Raw genomic sequence first — 17,733 nt, forward strand, 5'->3', positions numbered from 1 at the left:
TTGTTGTTGTTTTGCTTTTTTTTTTTTACAGTGAACACTCCAATCAGCTTCCCCAACAATCCCAGTTTCATGCCATGCCTCTATTTTGATGGGAAACAAGTAAACATCAACAGATCTGAGCGCGTGCACGCACACACACGCACACCCCCACACACACACACACACACGCCCACACACACACGCGCTCAGAGGGGGCCATGTTTGTGGGAAGCGGCCGGTTTGAAAACAATGTACGTTCCATTTGTTTCCGAGTCCCGGCGCAGAGACAGACATGACTGCGGTTCGTTTCAAAGAGTCGCAGCGTCTTTGAGCTGTTCAGAGTTTTTCCACAGCAATCAGAGATGAAATTAAAGGCTGAACGAGGAGAAAAGGCATCTGGAGGAGGACGACGGGCTGTTTGTTCAGACTGCAGCTGAAGGGAAACCTTTTAGAGGTAAACATCCAACAAAAAACAACTTTATGTAAAAGAAATATAAAAAACTAATCATAAACATTAGTTTACCGCTACACCAACACTATTTAGCAAAAGCATGCTAAAGCTGTAACTTAAGTTCAAATTATATCTGCCACTTTAATTTTGATATTATAATTTACATGTTATTTTGTTCCTGGGATTAGGGTTTTAAATAGACAGTAATATGTGTTTTCCAGGCATCTGGAACCATTTTATAGCAAAATCAAGTAAGAATGTCGCCTTCAATTGTTATAAAAATGCAACATATGTTAGCTAAAGAGCTAATAATGTTTTATTTTAACAACATTAAAGATGTGAGGTTGGCTAAATCTGTTTATTTATTCTTCTGTTAGTCAAGAAGTTGCCTCTCCAGACATTTATTGGTGTATCAGTTACGCTGCTCTTGGCAGTTGGTGGTTACCATAGAAACCCATAACTTACCGCTCCTCCCCTTTTTTTCTGTTGCCGTTGGCAACCGTCATATAGTATTGGTTTTATTTACAAATATTATATTCTATCTACACAAATTTAACATCTTGAAATTGGGCCTCTGCTTCTTTAAGAACTCCTGCTCTTTCTGAAGGCGGAGCTTCATCACAACATGGCTCCTCTATTAACCCTTTAACAACATTGAAGGGTTAATAGAGGGGCAGTTTAACAGAGGAAACTGCAGCTCTGAGGAGGAAGGTAAGTTGAAGCTAAATGTTTTCAAAGTTAGCTAAAGTGCTAAGGATTTGCTCCACTGTTAGCGCATTAGAGGAAATGTGCCATCCAGTGGATTCTTGTTTGTTTTTCAGTTGAATTGTGCAGTAAATACGCTACATTAAAGATGGAAATAACTGTTCCTGCTCTATTTTCTGCATCAGAAACATCTGGCTTTTTATCAGCAGTAGATACATTTTTAAAGACCCACTTGAGAGATCATTAAAAACGGTTGTATTTTCTTGTATGTCTCCTGTTTTAGTCTTGAAACATCTCAGTGTTTCATCATTGTAGCCCCCAGAGTTTAAACCCAGCATTTCTGTAGCTGCAGCGCTGCAGAGACGAGACGCCAGCATGATTCGTCACTCTTAAGGTGCCTTCAGACGTGCTGCTTTTAACAGGCGCCAACTCGTTGCCGACCAGATCCAGTGGCCCGTTTCCAGTTTCCTTTGAGCCTCCGCGCATCCCTATGAATGATGTGACATAATGCGGAGAGTTTGGAGACGACCTGAAACACATTTGATGCGCAGGAAGCGGCTTGCCAAGAGTCCCACCAACAAGAAGCTGAGAAAACAAGAAAACAGACACGGCTGAGTAGGACTAATGGCACAGCACAAGTATCACTGGAATCTGGGAACCTTTTCTGTTCCATTTTCATTTTCGTATTCATGCAATTATTTTAAAAAAAAGAATTCAATCATATTTATTCTGAAGGCTTTAGGAAACAGGACAAGATAGAAATCGCTCTTTTACTTTCTGAAACAAAGATGAATCCAAAAGGCCAAAACTTTGTGGGGAAAACGTTTCTGCTTCTCTAGTCTGCAAAATTTAAATTTACATTTTGTTTGTAAATTGTTACAAATTTACTTTAGTCTCAAGTGCTTCTAAAAATACCAAAGGGCTTAACAAAACCTCCAGGGTGTTGTTTGGCTATAATTAAATGCTTTTTGTTATCTGGAAAGTGAGTCGTTTCAAAAACCTCCCAATAATTGAATCATTCAACGGGCGCTGCGCCGTTACCAAGCAACCCCAGCAGAGTTCTGCCCGTCACCTAGCAACCCCAGCAGAGTTCCACCCATCACCTAGCAACCATTGGAGATCTAGCAGGTCTTTTAGTTTCATTTTTGAACATTTTTGTACTTCCATTTAAGCCTCAACTGCTTAAAAAACACCCAGCCATTTGTTGAGTCACACTTGACAGGCACTGTAGCGTTACCTAGCAACAGCAGTGAAGACCAACCCCGTTACCCAGCAACCCACGCTGAGTTCCATCACGTTTGGTCAGCTGGTTTTACCGCTGTATACGCTGTGCAATGGCTGCTGGACAAGACAAGTGTTTTGTTGTAGACTTCTCATCCAGAAACCACTTACTGCAGTTTTATGAAGTTGTGCACAAGTAGAGTTGTGCATCTGTTTTCTTGTGTGAGTGTAAACGTGAGTTGGGGGGCGTGGCCAGCAGCTTATTTGGATTTAAAGTGACAAGGCGTCTAAAAACAGCTAATATTGAAAAGAGCTCAGTATAGGAAGAACTGACCAGTTTAACATTTAATCAACTAAGAATGATTTTGTGCAAAAAATGTTGTGAGCATGTTTTGTGTAGCACAAAACATGCTCAATGGAGCAATGGAGCGAATCTTAACGTGATTCGCTCCATTTAAACATAAATGGCCAAGGCAGAATATAAAATATTAAAGAAGAGTTGATGGTTTCCAAAGTTAGAGCTGAATCAGCATGTTGTGTAGCTGTTTTGTGTTTGTTTCTTTATTATTTCCATTTAACTTATTCATTATTTCCGTTCACTGTTGTCCAGTATTGTCACTAGGTTGATATTTTTCTTGAGTTTCTAAAATTATTTCTTGTGTTCTCTAATCTGTTCATTTCATCCAAAAAAGTTTGGTGCAAGGTAAGAACCTTTGGACGGCATCATCTTTGAGTCAAACTTCATTACCGTTGGGTGTTCCAGCAAGACAATGATGCCAAACACATCAAAACTGGTTCTGTGATGGATAAAGCAGGATAATATTACAGCTTTAATGAAAGTTCATGGGCTATCCCCAAAAAAAGTCATACTTGTGCCACTGGCCAACTAATTTAAAGGAGCTTTTCTGGTGAAAAAGAAGCCAAAACTGAGCAAAACCCCAACATTTTTGGCCTACATAAGCGAAGTTGTACTTCCAGGATTGAGGGTCATCCTGAAATACTTGCCTGCATTAGAAAGCATGTGGCTCTATTGAAGACAGAAAGATGACGATGAAAGCTTTGTGTCCTCTGAAGTGTTATTTTTAAAATAGCCGTCTGTCTGTCAACAGACCAAACTCCAGCAAACCAATCTTCTAATGTCTCAAAATCTCACAAAGAAATGACAGATTATTCTTCAAACTGAATTTTTAATTCCCATCTCATAATAAGAAGGGGAAAAAAACAGAAATATCTCCTGCTTGCCATCCAGAAACAGACCTCTTGTGGTCAGTGTTTCTAACAGGGATGGACGTTCTTGACATCTTCGTCGATGCTTTCTAAGGAATGGGGAAGAAATTACACCCTTAAAAGAGATGGAAATCCATTTGTGGTTATGCTATGATTGACTCATCAAATGGTCTACTGCGAGACAAATTGTACTAGGATTTGGAAATGTTCAAAAGATCAGTAAAACATGGTTTCAGCTACCTCCCAGAAGTGCCAGATCCTCGTTTCTTTGCTTTCATGTGTAGATGAAAGCAGGACTTCCAGCCAACATGTATATTCCCACTTTAAAGGTTTCCATTTTAGCTGCAGGAAACTTTTATTTTCTAACAGCGAACACAAAGCCTCTTTATTTGCATGGCTGAACAGCTAGAAGAGCATGTTGGGAGAATAACTTCAAACGTCTGGTCGCACTGGAACTAAAACAGAACGGTGATGGGACACGTTTGTACACGTTAGGCACTGGATTGGAGAGAAATAAACAACCGAGATTTGTCATGCTAGCTAACAGCGTTAGAGTAAACAAGAGAAACTAATCCAGAAAATATGGATTCCATGTAGGAATAGCACAGAGTCCGAAACACATGGCGTTGGGAAATCTTGACCAGAAGATGTACGGAACTAAATTAAAGAGTTCATCACCCAGATTTCAGACCTGATCACTAGTTTTGTATTGACTGAACCTGTGTGTTGACTCCAGATCATTCCTCTAGCCCGTTTGGATCTATGCAGCAATTTGATGGGAATGTCATGAGTGAGGCAGGAAGTGAGACACGATGGGAAAGTAAAATGCATCTGCTTTGAGGGAAAATACTTACTAAAATATTTTATTTTAAATAAAAAACTTACCCATATAGGAGCTTAAACAACTATCTTGTTCCAGCAGGTTTGACTTTTTTCCACAACGGACATCATGTTCAGGCACAAGGTGGCTCATTAGTGTACCAGGCCACCTTGGACCAACGGGTCAATGACCTGAATAAAGCCTGCGGCGTTTTGTTGAAGAGTCGGCCAGAGCTACCAATGGATCACCACCTGTTAATGAGGTGGATCTAGTGGTAGGGGAGGCAGCATGTGGTTGTGGTTGACATGTTTCCTTAATGGTGCATGGAGGGTTGGGGCGACACCTGTGGAGTGGCAGACAGATGTGGCTGTTACAAACCTTAAGGCATAATGATGGACAGTATTCAAGGATTGAAGACGTTTGGATGAAGCATTCATATATAACATCTCCATAGTCTAGCAGTGATATCGAGGTTCTTCTAGGATCCATTGATAAAACTCAATCTTCATTCTCAGTGTTCATAACAAATTTACTATGTGCTTTTTAAAAAGAAAGCTCTTTATCCAAAATACAACCAAGGTATTGATAATTAGTGACAAACTCAATTTGTGCACCTAGAGAAGTAGTAAGCAATATCTCTGATAGTCTTCAAGAGTGCAAGAAATCCACTGGTTTCGTCTTATTCAGAGCCAACTTCAGAGTAAAGAGAGTTTTTCTTTACAGCAAACTGTAAAGAGAAGAAGTAAAGGAGTAGATTACTAAGTCATCTGAGTAAAAATGATAAGTATTTAACAAATCATCACACAAGTTATTTATATAAATAGAAAATAAAAGTGGACAGAGAACTAAGCCCTGTGGTACTCCATTTGTAATTGCAAGAAGAGAAGTGGAGCCAACCAAATGAACTCTCTGGGTTCTACTTGACAAATAGACTTCAAAGTGTCTTATAACTATTGAAGGATCACACCTCAATTGTTGGAAAGGACTCCCCGACTCTTACATTTCAAACTGATTAGGTGCAAAAAGGCTTTCATTTCGACTGTGGAACGGCACATTTGCGAACTGCTGATGGGGTCACGGGAGTGTGATTGTTTAGTCCACATGTGTTTGTTGGTCTGGAGAAGGCTTAGTGTCCCCCGAGGCGTTTTGTTGGGGTTGCCAGGAATGCTTTTAGGGGCTATCTGGTCCTTGTGTAACCAAAGCAACAGCTTCCCACATTCTCCACACAAAGTCAAGCTTGTTTCCAATAAGGTTATCTTCTTAGATGGTGTCTAAAAGTGTAGTAATGAAGAGGAGGGTGTCTTGTGTAACTTAAGGCCTCATTTCCTTTCTTCTTCACAGATTTTGTGGTTAACCCTAACCCCTAAACCTGCAGGTGGGAGTTGAACTTGGCTTATGCTTGGTGCATGTAAATAGACGAACGTAATCAGGCTGACAGCATTTGAAGCATTTTCACTCTGTGGCTAGTCCCTGCTGTAGCCCATATCCTTCTAGACTGTAGGGGGCAGTGTAAAGCACCTATGGCAAGGGTACAACATGTGTTTATAGGTAAAAAAACCCCACAACTGTTAGTGGCAACATGCCGCCAGAGGTCAGTGTGTTTTGATATTTTGGTCTTTATGAGCCGAATCATTACGATGTCTGTTTTTGCAAACCGCAGTAGCGAAAAGTTGGTCCACACAAACACCAGGCAGTTGGTGAAATTACGTAATTCAATCAGTCACTTGAACCCAATGTTTTTCACAATTTTTGCAAAAAAAAAAAAGAAAATGCATTAAACTCATAATTACGCATTAACTTGAACAAATGTGTGGATCTGCTAATTTAGCGTGAATCCTCGCGAGAGCAGAAAAACTGGAGAAACTTTGAAAATTGTTGGGTCAAAAAGAAAAGCTCTTGGATTATCAGTTTGTCTATGTTCCAACCTTGGCCTATATGGTCTGGATCAAAACTGGAAGAGCAAGATTATAGATAAAACCAGCTAAAATAAGCTTCCTTCTCAAGGTGGAGAAAAAGTAGCCCATGGCATTGATTCCAGTCAAGTCAAACACATTTCACAGGATTGTGACTAGGCAGATTACTAGTCTGTTTAGTAATCTAGTAACTAAAGATGAGTGCTTGGATGAGTTTCACTAGATCTTGCTGGAACATCAGTCCTTTAATCCTGGAAATGTTCTTCAAGTGACAGAAGGCTGACTTTGCAATTGTCTTCATGTGACTCTGAAGGTTCAGGTCAGAGTTCATCACTACATCCAGATTCCGGGCCCTCTTTGGGTCCAATAAAAATAACTTCAGTTTTGTTTGACCCAAATTTTCTGCGCTGTAAAACCTGCTTCTTATTTAGGTGGCTGATGACACCAATTTAAATGAAACTCGGCACTAAATCACTGACGAAAACACTGCACTCATATCCATATGATAGAGTAAAACTTTCCTGAACTGAATCAATCCTGACGTTGGCTGGAGAACAGTCGCAACATGGTGAAATGAAAGCAGGAACAGTTTGAAACAAAAGGCATCACCAACACACGGGAACGGTCACGAAGAGGTCAGAGACATGATTACACGACTGTTGATTCCACAGATGTGAATGATTAAGGGATAAGACATCAGTGAGTCATGTTGGGATCATAAATTAACATGAACTAGATAAGTCGGAAAATTTGTTTTTAAAATTTTTTCCCCTTTAGCGGCAAATTTAACGTTCCTACTCTGCTTACCGACTTTCGGTTTCCAGTTACCTCCAAGATTGAGCTCCCCCCCCGTTCACTTTTCACTTTCTCCGCCGCTGTTCTCATACTTCCATCTCACCATCTTTCATCCAGATCCCACATTGTTGATGAATTCAATCAAAACCTCGTTTGTCACTGCCTGACTGGAGCTCTCTGGGGGTCAAAGCATCCAGAGCGGCAACGCGTGCCAAAAGCGGGCCTCAGCATCTTTTTGGTGCGTCCTGAGAAAACCCTTCATCACAGAGCTGAAACGTCAACTTTTCAAGGAGACGCAGAAGTAAACAAGGTTGTTTCTGAGTAGTTGTGATATAACACACTTTCCATCGCTGCCTCGGGTGACTTGGATTCCCCAGCGTGACTCAGAAGGACAGCCAAAGGTTTGCAGATGCTAAACAACACAATATGCAGTTATATAACCATTTACGAAATTTGAGTCAGCAAATATCAACATAGTATGAATTTATATTGGGAAAGAAGTCAGCAGATTGTATTCATTAAGCCATGGGAGAATATATATGATTATTTACATTCTGCAGCTTTGTTTTGCCAAACGTCTAAAGGTTTCTGAAGGCGGCTTACTTCTATCCAAATTGAGATTTCTGAACTTGTGTTTCAGCATTTTGCTTTTTATCTGGTTCTTTAGATTCAATTTGAATAAATCCTTCCATCACTGAACTGGAATCTACACAGTGGACATAAACATGAAGCAAGTAGGAAGCTAACTAATTACAAAAATTATTTGTTTTTGTTAAAGATTATTGCTGTAGGTAATTTCAGGAAAAATTATTGTTTTTTTAGTAGAGTTTATGAATTTGTAGTCAATTTCTTGCGTTAAACAAGGTAATTTTCAGCTAATCAGAGCACTGTCATGCTAACTGTTAGGCGCTAACTGTTGGCGGCTACCTGGAACACGGATCATTCTAGAATCAGCTTCTTTTAGCACTAAATTTGAATTCCCTGAATCATATTTCAGTATTATTTCTTATCATCAGCGCTAGCATATATTCCTAATTATCTCACCTGAAAAAGCTCAACCAATGACTTACGGTGACTCAAAATGCAGGTAAGTTATTCTAAAAGTTGCAAACAATAACAATATTGTTTTTTAGCAGAGTTTATGAATTTGCAGTCAGCCTCTTGCATTAAGCAGAGTGATTTTAGTTTGCAGAATGAGTTAGAAGCTAAGTTAATCAGAGCACTACCATATTAACTATTAGCGTGCTATGCGTTAGCGGTTGCGATAGCTACCTGGATCATTCTAGAATCAAACTTTTCACAGGATGTAACTTTTTCAGCACAATCATATGTCTTAGCTGTATTATTTTCCACCATCAGATCTAGCATATTTCTCACCTGAAACAGCTCAACTAATAAATGATTTATGGTGACTCAGAATGCTGGTATGTAATTTCACCAAAAGGACAAGAGTTGAGTAGCTGCAAGCTGAAACTTTAAAAAGTTGCTAGTTTGACAACAAGCAGCTCCAGTTTGACTCTCAAACGCTTAGCTTCGTTTTCAACTGATTTTAGCTTGTTTCTGAGTAACAAATTTGTTTTATTTTGAGTAGTTAGCTGTTCTCACAGAAGAGGTTAGCCTGTTAGCTTCTTTTTGTGGTGGTTAGCTTGGCTCTGAGTAACTGTGAGGTTGACATTGCGAAGCAGTTAGCGTGACACTGACTAACAGTTATGCCTCATTGAGCAGTAGCCAGGGCAAACTATGTTGTGTCTATGTAAACAAACAATAATTGATGGTGTTGAGAATTTGTTTGTTTATGTACGGAACACCAAGAAGGCCAAAGAAATTATATCTTTCAAGTTATTTTGCTCATAACTTAAAGCATATGTAAATGAGCCATGGATGACAGCAGATTGTTTTCATCCAATCACTGTATTTCCTAGATGAAAACAAACAAATAACAACCAACAAGTCAAAATACTACAGGAAGTGACATAAATAAAACAAAACTGTCGAATTTAAGAAAAATAAAAACTATAGAACACAATACACTTGTTCTATTTGTAGTTATTTAAAAGGTTGTATTGGCTCTAGTGGCTTTTATTTGATAGTTAATTGACAGGAAAGTGGGTAATGAGAGATGGGGAAGACATGCAGCAAAGGTTAGCAGGCCGGGAATTGAACCTGCGACGGCCGCGTTGAGGACTAAGGCCTCCATATGTGGGAAGTGATGTGCTTAACCCCTGCGCCACCACAGCCCACCCGTAGTTATGTAGTTAAGCATACAAATACACTTACTTTGTACATTTCCAAGTAAGATCTGATAAAAGGCTAATATAAACCCAGAGTTAAACCTGAAGTTACCTCACTGAGCCCCAAAGCCTGCTACACAAAACAGGCCCGAAACCAAGGACAGAATTAAACACTTTTCTCATCATCTTCTCCAAATGAAAAACTGCTGCTGCGCAGAGAGCTTCAGCATTGTTCCAGAGCGCGTACGGATCCATGCCTTGTGACGATGTGATTTAGGAGACGCAGAGGAGAGAAGAGAAGTCGATTCAGGTGTTTTTAATTACCACTGCTGAGGAAAAAAAGCAACAAAAAGAAAAATGAAACAAAGAGGATTAAAGATGAAAAAAAAATCAATCCCTTGCAGAGAAGATTTTTCTGGTTTTGTATTTTTCAAATTATCATTCTGTGGTTTGCTTGTGGGTGCATGTGCACATGTGAGTATTTAATTTTTGGAAGTGGATTCTGCATAATACAATTTGTGCTTAAGTGACAAAGGGCCAGCTGTGTGTGCGTCTGACTCTGGCCATGTGTGTGAATACATTTGTGCCACCGTTTGGGCAAAAGAAATATGAGAAAGTCAAACCTGGGTCTGTGTGTGTCGATATCTGTGTGTAACAGATGGATTAGGGATGTTGAGTATGTGTCAGAAATCTCATAGCTCTGCTAAGAGATGTTTTATCACACTCACACTCTGCTATGATATTTAGCAAAGACGACCCACATCCCATACAGACACAACACACACACACACACGCAAACACACGCACACACACAAACGCCAGATTTGAAAATCAGAAGTTATGAGGTGCTAAAAGCCCTTTAACTTAATTTTTACTTTATTCCTTAATTCCGTTTTGGACCTGGAACAAAAGCTGCTAAAGCTGCTGAGCTTTGTTAAAACAAGAAATTTGAGACTTAGTTTAAAGATGTTACAGCAAAACCAGTAACTATTTTTTAATTTAGTTTGTTCATAAAGCGCCAATTCACATGTTGACTGTAGTCACTTTATAAAAAAACTAATTTCTGTCCAATCACACATCCATTCCAATTAATCCAATCAGTGCATTAAGTCAACTTATTATTTAAATTAGTTTCAAAAGTTTTGTATTTAAAGAGACCAATCAGATTGCATCGAGTCAGTGACTATGTTTAGCTTTGTTTCCATCCAATTAGCAGATGAATTTCAAACTAACTTTAGAAATGTTGCAAAAATTTTATGAAAAACAAGAATAGTGTGAATATTGTTCACACATTTAATTAAAATCAGACTTAAATCGGGCGTGCCGTGGTGGCGTAGGGGTTAGCGCGACCCACATTTGGAGGCCTCAAGTCCTCGACGCGGCTGTCGCGGGTTCGACTCCCGGACCCGGCGACATTTACCGCATGTCTTCCCCCCTCTCCCTCCCCCTTTCCTGTCAGCCTACTTCATGAAAAGGGACTCTAGAGCCCACAAAAAGACCCCCTGGAGGGGTTATAAAAAAATAAAAAAAAATCAGACTTAAATCATCAGATTTGTATGAGATATGGCAGAATTATGATGCATGTCTCATGTCAATGACATAAAAGTCTGACATTATCAATCAGTAAATTATCACATATCTGATTTAGCAACATATATGAAAGAGGGACAAATTGTATTTTATTAAGGGGGGCTGAAAATATTGTAACTGGATCGTTCAGACTGTAATAAAAAAGTCGGATGTAGGCTGAAAATTTGGGTTTCCCTGCTTTGTAATTATTATTTCATTTCAGTAAATCTAAGGTTGTTTCCACACCTGAAGTTCTGGTAGATTTGGTTCCATTTGGGAACAAAATTGCAACATTTGCTACATGTTCTGCTGGTGCGGTTCGCTTTCGTACTGTTCCCCTCCTCGCCTGTGGGGGCGCTGCACCAAGAACCACTGAAGGATTCGATACAAAAACGTCTGGAGAAGACATGAACGCAACTTCCTTCTTTGCGAAATGCAAACAAAACTGGAGTGGTATCAGATTTTAGCGGTTGTAAAATTACTGTTTTGTAGTTTGTAAAAAACCAAAAGTGATTTCTCAAGCTAGCGCTAGCCTAGCACGTTTATCTTAGTTGTATTACCCAGAATGCCCTGCGCCATAGTCCACTTCCTGCTTCTGGAACAGCCTCCAGTTCACTTGGCTTTCACATGTAAATTCAAACCACACCAGAGTTCACTTTAAGCGAACCGAAACTGAGATTTGTAGGCGGACCAGACTTTGCAATTGTGGTGGGAAGACGACAAGTGTCTCTTCAGAGGTTTTCATGTTGTTTCCTTCAGTGGTTCTTGGTGTAGCGCCCCCAAAGGTGAGGAGGGGAACAGATTTTTCAAAAGGTTTGGATCATTTCACATAGTGCAGTGAAAGAGAACCACAGCAGCTGAAAATGTAACAAATATTGCAATTTTGTTCCCAAATCAACCAAATCTACCAGAGCTTCAGGTGTGAAAACCCAAAGAACCGAAGGCTCTTCGCAAACGAACTAGAGTTTGAGTAAACGTGATTTGATGTAAAAAATGACAATAAAGACGTACTTTTAAAATTGCAACTAAAGTTTTTTAGACTGCAGAATGAGTAGCAAGCCGTTAGCAAAACTTAGCATATCACCACGAATGGAAATTCTTTACTTTTCACTGTTAGGTGTAAGTTATTGTTGTGCATCCTGATACAGAACAATAACAGATTCATGTGCAGAATTTAACAAAAGCGTGTGCTCTCCTCTTCATACCTCTGTCTGGTTCATAATGACAAACCGGCAGACAAAGCAGACATGGTTAGCAACAATCACCGGGTTTACCGACACAACAACGTCCAAAACAAACTGAGGTCATCCTATAGGACAAATATTACTCTCTATGATAACAAAGGAGGGCCCACGTCCCTCCGCTGACGCATGCAGTCATTTCATTAACAGATGTGTGTAGACATCAGCGTTGTTGGATTTAATGGTACAACGATGACAATACAGGTCATAAATCATAAAACACAGGAACAACAACGAGCAGCAGCAGATTTCACATTCACACCAAGCCAAGTCGACGAGTTGGAGCAGCAAAAACAAAACTTTAAAATAAATCACAGTTTCTGTTGGATTGCCCTTTCGATAATTGTTATAAACTTTTCTGCAGGTTTGTTTTGTAAACTACAAGCCAAAAGGTGTCAATAATAAACCTCAAAAATTGTCTGATTTGGATCACAGACCAGTTTATTGGTGCATCACTGGTTGAATATATAATAATGAAAAAAGATTTTAAAACTTATGCAGTCCTGATTAAGATCCATTAACATCTTTTGAATTTTGTTTTAAGGAAACCCATCAAATTTACATAAACAGTGTTTGTTTTTCCTTAAACGCTTTATTTGTAGTAATGAGTTATCTTATAACTGCCATATGCTGATGATACCCAGGTTTGCCTCTCATTTTAGATACATGATCTTCCTTCGTTTATAGCTTTTCTGCTGAGGTTGACAACTTTGTCCTCCATTGAGGACAAAAATATTTTGAAATTAAAAGGGGAAAAGATCAAATTTGAAACAAATAAAAACATCAAATCTAAAAAGTAGTTTTGAACCTTTTTCAGTTTTAAATCTTTTTATTTCCAGTAATAAAATTGTTTTGCAGTTTCAAATACAGTTTTGTTTGCAATTATTAATTTTAGTGTCAAAAACATTTTGAACAAAATTTAGCTCCCTAATCTTCTACATTTAAACGGTGTCCTTCAGTCCCGTAACAGTTTTCTTGCAGTTTTAAAAGTTGCCTCACGAAAGAAAACTTAGTGGAGAAATTAACTTGTTACAGTAATTCTATAACAAAATATACCCCACTGAATATAAAAACATCTAAAAACAATTTAAACAACTGTACATTAATAAATCTGGGAGTCTTCTAAATGCTCAGTGTTGTTTTGTGTGTTTACTGCACAGCTTTACAGTAGTAAACAACTTTACTAGTAGATCTACTCTCAAATGTTTCACTTCAGATTTGTGCTTTGGGGATTTTCAGAGGGATTATGTTTTGCTAATACAGAATTTTATGAATTCAGTAAATGACAGATGTTGGCGGCCGTTCAGCTTCCTCATGGTGGAAACGGCGGTCACCTCAAATTACCTTCTGCTTCAACCATGCAGCTCTCTGGGCTTCTTTGTGGCTGGTGTTGATGGATCGTGTTCTGATTTCACCCGATCCAAACCCGCACTGCTCCCTCCGGTGTACTGCAGGGCTATTACCTGGAATCCAACACACATCTGTAACGGCGGACTCTCTGCTTGTCGGGGAGCGGACCAGACCACAAATCCATCTTTGAAATTTTCACTGGTTCGATTTTAGATGATCTTTGCTGAACATCGTTGACCCTGATGAAACATACGGCTACGGAAACGTCGTTTGTAGATCCTATAAGAATTACATATCCCGTTATTCTAATCAGTAATCTTATTAAGATTAGATTAGATTATATAATGCCTGCTTTCATGCTATTTACACCTAATTTTGACCATTCTATCTGAATACTGCAGCTGAAAGATTGACTCAACGAACAACGTAATGTTTATGTTAAATTTTTGTCTCAGTTTCCAGTTCATAGCTAACAAAGTGTCACTTGATCTGGTTTTATACTTCTATAATCCGGTTTGACGTGTTCTGCCAGTTTTTGTTGTCACAAGTAGCCTCTAATCTCTGACATAAACAAGAAAAATCAGATGTGGGGTACCTCAAGTCTGTGTCCTCGAGCCATGTTTATTCAAAATCTACATGATCCCACAAACTCAGATTATGAAGTACCACAAACTCTAAGCTGATGACATACAACTTAATATATGTGTACCACCATGTGACTACAGTCCATTACTATCACTGATCCATTCTGTCCATTCTGGGTCAACTCAATACAAAATGTGCAGCTGGTTCCACCAGAGCTCTCACAGCTTCGCAGAGTTAATAAAAACTGTTGAATCCATAGTCCGTAACATACGTGTGTAAAATACTCGTCGGCTTTGAAGCAATGGTGACGATTTGTAGCCTATTTTTAACCGAGGAAAAAAACTTTCTGGCCCACCATGACAGCTGTCTTCCAAGTTTCCGTCACCTCATTTTCTGACTAGCTATCCGTCAGATTCAACAGGCTATCTCGTTTGTATGGCCAACATGTCCAAAATCCATGTTGAATATTCACAATTTTTAGATCGTAGCGGTCCAGACGCCTTTCCAATCGGACGAGATCACCCTTAACACACGGCAGGAATATCTCCTAAGATTATCTTTAGAGCCATCATGATAATCTCTGCGTCCTTAAGATTTTTGGAAGGGGAAAATCTTCCCATGCAAACCAGGATTTACCTGTTAAAATGGCTGACGAGAGTAAGCTTTGATTTAAAAACCATGTGACTTTTGATTGAGAGCCGAATTCCGTCAACACCAATCATTTGAAATGGTCCAATCCATTAATTTAGATGAGTACATCCCCAGTCTTTGTCTTCCAGTGCAGTTTGGGGTTTGAACAGATGCCTTAATGGGAGCGGTTTTCTGAACTCCAAAATAAACCCAGTCAAGATCTGAACTTGTCAACAGGTCAGTGGGAGTTTTAAAGCTTAATTCCTGGAAGAAAGGCACAACTCAGGCATATTGGTTCACCAGTCCTCCAAGGTTTCTCCTTTTGTCAACAAGCAAGCGGCCAACCAAAGCACTAGGGAGGAAATTACAATCGGCAATCAGCTGTGAAATCTTGATGCCTTATCTCCAGCAGTAATTATTATCAAAATCTTGTCTCATGGACAAATCAAAGTGGCAGTTAGGAAGCAGCGTCCAACAACTAGTCAACGCGTTAAAGTTTATGTTTCCTGACCTGGAGATATGGGGCTCTCTGGGTTCCCTTAACAGCTAATATAGCAATATAGTGTTCCAGGATATAGCCTGATCCAAAAACCACCTCTTTTCTGCTTCCTTTCCAGATATTTTTGTCCTTCTTGGTTTCCAGTGAAGACAACGTGCACAAAAGATGTCTGTTTCCAGGTCAGAGTGAGAAGGCAGAGGAAATTACCACCAGCCACCAAACATATCACAGTGAAACTTCGCCTGTGGGGGATGAAGAAGTAAAAAAAAAAAAAAAATTCACAAAATGTTGGTCAAACTTGTGGCTGAACGCAGGTGGTTTACAGAAGAAATACTTTTTCTACCCTCAATGTAAATCTGAGCTTCGTCACAGCAAGAATCACCGGATTTAATTCCAGGATGTAGCTTCGTTCAAAACCACAGCATCTGGCTGAGGATTCCCTTTGACCTCTGGCTTGGCTAATACCTGGAAAGGGACGCGGCTCGGTTCCCTGCCTGTCTGGACACATCTCTTGTGGGATCCTGAAGGCCGACGCTGATGTTTTTGGGCAGATGCCTTCTGCTGCAGATATCTAATACTGTGTCTTTCTCTGTTTAAACTTCCACTTCAATGCTTTTCGTGCCAGAGCCTGCCACAAAATTACAAGTATTCAGTAGGAGGGCCTGCGAGGCAGAACGGAGCCGCGGAAAAACATGACCTAACAACAGAAAAATACACTGGAGCTTATTTTTATGGAACCCAACCAGAAAACCTTTAAGATCGTCAAATAAATTAACAAACCTCTGGTCTCAGCTTATATTATCCAACACATTCTAACAAGTTGGAAGATTCAAATTTCAATTGATTTTCTCTTTTGAAGCTCCACAAATATATAGCTACTACTGTATAAGTCTTTGAATTAATTAGATTTTATGTTTTCTGAAAGCATTTCACTCTTTTATGGGCTGATTTTTCAGTTACCAAATTTTTTTTTAGCTAATTGCCATCTCTCTCTACAAAAGGAACAACTTTCTCTCAAATCAGAAGTACATAAATATATAAAAGCTTTGCAAATTCGGGAATCTTTTAGCTCTTCTTTATTTTTATTGTACAAAATGTATAATATTTTTATGCAAATTTTCTAAAGTAGCAAGCTGCTTCAAAATTATTGGTATTAAAGTTCTTGAAACTCACCAATCATAAACTTTTTTACTGCCTGTGAAAATGCAATTAGGACACAAAATGGTGGCAAACGCTAACTGAAAAGCTAGCTGTGCTAACCACAAAGCGCTAATCATAAACTTTAGTTCCGCTAACGCTAAAGCAGGTGCTAACAATAAGTTGCTAAATTCAACCATGTCCATCCAACATGACAGATCATGTGCAACGTGAGTCCATTTGCTCAATAAAGTTTCTTGGACAACAATAGAGAATGTGAGGAGAGGAATTGGACCTGCTGCGCACATTTCAAAATAAAAGCATAAACATAAACGTCTAACTACTTGAAGAATTCTTGGAGTCAATAATTAAAAGTTCGACACATATGTTGAACTTTATTCAACTGAAAGTTTACAAAACTGCCAAGTAAATTAGCACTTTAGCATTTTTCCAGAAAGTTTCATTTGGGGCACACATGTGGAACTCAAGGCCCTCGGGCCAAATCCGGCCCGCTAGAAGTTTTCATGTGGCCCTCTAGACTCTAGAAATAAAATCTTCACAACTATGGTTGTGTTTTTAAATATTATTTCATTAGTCAAATCAGTAGTTTTATCTCTACTGTGCTAAGTTACATTAAGGTAAAAAGGTGTTTAATATTATTTAATTTCAGGAAGTTCCCATCAAACTCAGAGATAACTGTTTATTAATATTTTAACAGTTTATTAACAGGTAATTTTATCAACACATTCGGCCGCAACTGACCCTTTACAGACACTCCTAACTTTTGATTCTGGCCTAAAACCAGATTGAGTTTGACACCCTGATTTAGGGGAAGCTAAGATCGCTAAATGTTAGCAAAGTTAGCAAAATGCTAAAGGTGGATAAGCAGAAGTGTGCCTACCGATATATTTAGACATACTGGTAAATAGTATAAACTTTAACAAAATAGAGAAATTGAAGTACTACTTTCACATGATTACAACAGAAGAAAACTTTTTGTAAAACTTAATAAAAATTGAGTTTTCTATCAGTTACAACTTTACATAAATGTACAGTTGTGAGAAAACAAAACAAACCGCCGTTGTCAAATTGTTTCCTTTTTAATAAAAAATTTGGACATACAAATATTTAAGGTAATTGAGTAATAAATTCCCAACTTAAAATGGTTGTAATCACACAGGTGAATTATATCAGGTGCACACGATGAAATCTTCATTTCTGAAACTTTGAACGAGGTTTTCCCTGAATGTAGGCGCTTATAAAAACATAAAACAAAAAAGACAGGAGAACTGTTGATCAAGACCAGTTTAAAGGACATCAGGCATGTTTGGCTCCTTTCAAGGGAAATAATACAAAAACACAGACTAAACGTTCACAACT

General features: G+C 38.9%; 1 long non-coding RNA gene across 1 annotated transcript; it reads left to right on the plus strand.

The window, feature by feature from the left end:
- Positions 1-1,090: 1,090 nt before the first annotated feature.
- LOC116732177 (uncharacterized) lies at positions 1,091-16,698 on the plus strand. The gene is made up of 2 exons (XR_004341726.1): positions 1,091-1,141; positions 15,335-16,698. It is a non-coding gene; the product is annotated as an uncharacterized LOC116732177 (long non-coding RNA).
- The last annotated feature ends 1,035 nt before the right edge of the window (positions 16,699-17,733 follow it).

The sequence above is a fragment of the Xiphophorus hellerii genome, chromosome 14, assembly GCF_003331165.1.
Source record: "Xiphophorus hellerii strain 12219 chromosome 14, Xiphophorus_hellerii-4.1, whole genome shotgun sequence".
Classification (NCBI taxonomy): Eukaryota; Metazoa; Chordata; class Actinopteri; order Cyprinodontiformes; family Poeciliidae; genus Xiphophorus; species Xiphophorus hellerii.